The sequence below is a fragment of the Babylonia areolata genome, chromosome 35 (assembly GCF_041734735.1).
Source record: "Babylonia areolata isolate BAREFJ2019XMU chromosome 35, ASM4173473v1, whole genome shotgun sequence".
Classification (NCBI taxonomy): domain Eukaryota; kingdom Metazoa; phylum Mollusca; class Gastropoda; order Neogastropoda; family Buccinidae; genus Babylonia; species Babylonia areolata.
In genome coordinates this window covers 55,554-60,000 of record NC_134910.1, presented here as the reverse complement: position 1 = coordinate 60,000, position 4,447 = coordinate 55,554, and the positions used below count along the sequence as shown (strand labels likewise).

The 4,447-nt window shown below is 41.8% G+C and overlaps 1 protein-coding gene across 1 annotated transcript in view; it reads right to left on the bottom strand.

The window, feature by feature from the left end:
• LOC143277903 (voltage-gated inwardly rectifying potassium channel KCNH6-like) overlaps positions 1–3,489 on the bottom strand; it is a 196,335-nt gene extending 192,846 nt beyond the window's left edge. The window contains exon 1 of the mRNA XM_076582870.1: positions 3,341–3,489. The gene's annotated coding sequence lies outside the window, so the exon portion shown is untranslated. The remainder of the gene's footprint in view (positions 1–3,340) is intronic.
• Positions 3,490–4,447: the final 958 nt, after the last annotated feature.

Sequence of the window (4,447 nt, the reverse complement as noted above, 5' to 3'; positions counted from 1 at the left end):
TGTGGTCTTATGAAGTAAGATAGAGAGTTGGTTTTAGTCTGTTTTAAGCATCTGACTGTGTTCTGTCACTGTGCAAAGTCTGAAGTCAATTGGGTTAAAACATTAGAAATTATGCTGACATTTGATAACCAACCCATCTCGCGACCACGCGTACAGTGATCTAAAGAAAATATTTAAAAAAAATACTTAGATATATATATATAACAAGATTTTTGTTTATTGGCTCTAAAAGTATAACCAGACTGCAAGTTCACCAAAAATCAACAAAATCAGGAGATATTTAGAATTTGAAACATAAAAACAAAAATGAAGAAAAAATGTTAAAAATCACCTTATATTTATAACGAGACATTCCGAGGACAGACATTTTCAACAACTTAGGTCACTATAACGAGACATTCAGAGGACAAACACATCTTCAACAACTTAGGTCACTATAACGAGACATTCCGAGGACAGACATCTTCAACAACTTAGGTCACTATAACGAGACATTCAGAGGACAAACACATCTTCAACAACTTAGGTCACTATAACGAGACATTCAGAGGACAGACATCTTCAACAACTTAGGTCAGTATAACGAGACATTACGAGGACAGACATCTTCAACAACTTAGGTCAGTATAACGAGACATTACGAGGACAGACATCTTCAACAACTTAGGTCAGACACATCTTCAGCAAGGTGGATCACGATAACGAGACTATTTGGCAATCATACAAGGTTCTCCAAAAGACCATGGGAACTGACAGTTTTCTCTTTGGGGACACGGTCACGTGATGCTCACCTCATGCCGAGCGGCCGTGAAAGCGGTTCATGAAACGAGCACCGCTCATAATCACAGCTGCTTTCTCGCACGTGCACTGTCATTTTTACAATGAAAAAAATCCAACCTGTGTTTCGAAAATCAACCATTCAGTGAGTGTAAAGTGTGGACAGAAACATCTATTGTCTGATGCTTCTGCTCGAGGTGTCCATGCTGAATGTGTGCCGGAAACACCAGTTTGTGTTTCACCTATAGGTTGGAAAGTCCATCATGCAGCCAGGGTTATCATGAAAAGAGAGGCTGGATGCAACCAGTTATCATGAAAAGAGAGGCTGGAAAGTCCATCATACAGCCAGAGTTATCATGAAAAGAGAGGCCAGAAAGTCCATCATACAGCCAGAGTTATCATGAAAAGAGAGGCTGGATGCAGCCAGGGTTATCATGAAAAGAGAGGCCAGAAAGTCCATCATACAGCCAGAGTTATCATGAAAAGAGAGGCTGGATGCAGCCAGGGTTATCATGAAAAGAGAGGCTGGATGCAGCCAGTTATCATGAAAAGAGAGGCTGGATGCAGCCAGGGTTATCATGAAAAGAGAGGCTGGATGCAGCCAGGGTTATCATGAAAAGAGAGGCCAGAAAGTCCATCATACAGCCAGGGTTATCATGAAAAGAGGGGCTGGATGCAGCCAGGGTTATCATGAAAAGAGAGGCTGGATGCAGCCAGGGTTATCATGAAAAGAGAGGCTGGATGCAGCCAGGGTTATCATGAAAAGAGAGGCTGGATGCAGCCAGGGTTATCATGAAAAGAGAGGCCAGAAAGTCCATCATACAGCCAGAGTTATCATGAAAAGAGAGGCCAGAAAGTCCATCATACAGCCAGGGTTATCATGAAAAGAGAGGCCAGAAAGTCCATCATACAGCCAGAGTTATCATGAAAAGAGAGGCCAGAAAGTCCATCATACAGCCAGGGTTATCATGAAAAGAGGGGCTGGATGCAGCCAGGGTTATCATGAAAAGAGAGGCTGGATGCAGCCAGTTATCATGAAAAGAGAGGCCAGAAAGTCCATCATACAGCCAGGGTTATCATGAAAAGAGGGGCTGGATGCAGCCAGGGTTATCATGAAAAGAGAGGCTGGATGCAGCCAGGGTTATCATGAAAAGAGAGGCTGGATGCAGCCAGTTATCATGAAAAGAGAGGCCAGAAAGTCCATCATACAGCCAGGGTTATCATGAAAAGAGGGGCTGGATGCAGCCAGGGTTATCATGAAAAGAGAGGCTGGATGCAGCCAGGGTTATCATGAAAAGAGAGGCTGGATGCAGCCAGGGTTATCATGAAAAGAGAGGCTGGATGCAGCCAGGGTTATCATGAAATGAAATCAGTTGGCTCGGCCCATGGCTAAGGGGTCATTTTAGGACTGATCTTTCAATTCAACTCCGTGATGTTAACGCTTTATCGAAACATACCTGCTTTCAGGGAGATTTCCTGAACTATTTTGTTAATGATATGTATTTCCTTGACAATAACATGGTCATATATTCACACTGTGTTCATATACGACAGCATCGTTACAACTTCTTGTTTTATGTACACTAAAAACAACACCGTCACAGCTACTTGTTTTCATGTACACTAAAAACAACACCGTCACAGCTACTTGTTTTATGTACACTAAAAACAACACCGTCACAACTTCTTGTTTTCATGTACACCAAAAAAACATCGTCACAGCTACTTGTTTTCATGTACACCAAAAAAACATCGTCACAACTTCTTGTTTTCATGTACACCAAAAAAACAACATCGTCACAGCTTGTTGTATTAAAAAACAACGACAACAACAACAACAACAACAACAACGTCACAGTTTGTTGTGTTCATGTACAACAAAAACAACAGCTTGTTCAAAGCTTCTTATGTCCATGTACAACAACAACAACAAAACAACGTCGTCACAGCTTGTTGTATCCACTTACAACAACAACATTGTCACAGCTTGTTGTATCCACGCACAACAACAACGTCATCACAGCTTGTTGTATCCAACAACGTCGTCACAGCTTGTTGTATCCACTTACAACAACAACATTGTCACAGCTTGTTGTACCCACGCACAACGACAACATTGTCACAGCTTGTTGTATCCACTTACAACAACAACATTGTCACAGCTTGTTGTATCCACTTACAACAACAACACTGTCACAGCTTGTTGTATCCACGCACAACAAAGGGCAACTCATTCATCTTGCCTGACCATCAGACACTCCGAGATGGCTGTGAAGCCTTTACCTTTGGTCCTCTGTTCACCTGCCTCATCAGACTGCATTTCTTTAGCCATTCCCCATTGCCAGGAAAAAGTCACTGAATTAAATCCATTATCATCACCATTATGATCTATTATCATTATTGTTGTTGTCGTTGTTGTTATTTCTACTGAGGCTCTAAGCACCATCATTTGATTTCAGTTTCATTTATTATTATCTGTATGTGTTGCGAACAGTCAACACTTTCGCCAAACACACACACACACACACACGAACAACAAAGCTGAGAAAACGTCAATACATACCGTACAAAAACCAGCAAGCAGACACCTTGCTCCAAATCCCAACTCACGCCAGTCTAGAAATCCCCGCGTCACAATTAACAAGCTGACGACCACCGAAAAAAAGAAAACGAAAACCACCACCACCACACAAACATTCACAGACAACCTCTCGAGTCAACACAGCAGACAACCACGGCACTGACACCTAAGCAGACGTCATTGCATGCCTCGTGATTGTGTCGCCAGAGCACGTGCGCTGCGCGCGCTCTGAACTGCGGCAGCTCCGCCGTGTCAAACGTAAACCTGTGTGTGACTTCTTCCCCCAAACTTCTGCATCGCCACGAGCAGGAAGACTGACGCGACTGCACGAACGAACGTGTGTGTGTGTGTGTGTGTGTGTGTGTATGGCCAGCAGTTTGACGAGCCCTATCACCCGTCCCCATGGCAGATCTGTCCCCCAGGGGATTTTTCTTCTCTTCTTTTCAGACAAAGAAATGATTGAATGTGGGATAATTACTTGTTCAGGTTAACTCACAGACTGATTGATTGATTGAAAAACATACAGAAGGACAGGTGGATAGATATATAGACAAACAGACATACAGAAATGATGGGTGGATAGATATGTAGACAAACAGACATACAGAAATGATGGGTGGATAGATATGTAGACAAACAGACATACAGAAATGATGGGTGGATAGATATGTTGACAAACAGACATACAGAAATGATGGGTGTATAGATATATAGATATATAGACAAACAGACATACAGAAATGATGGGTGGATAGATATGTAGACAAACAGACATACAGAAATGATGGGTGGATAGATATGTTGACAAACAGACATACAGAAATGATAGGTGGATAGATATGTAGACAAACAGACATACAGAAATGATAGGTGGATAGATATATAGACAGATATATACAGAAAGGATAGGTGGATAGATATGTTGACAAACAGACATACAGAAATGATAGGTGTATAGATATATAGATATGTAGACAAACAGACATACAGAAATGATGGGTGGATAGATATATAGACAAACAGACATACAGAAATGATGGGTGGATAGATATGTAGACAAACAGACATACAGAAATGATAGGTGGATAG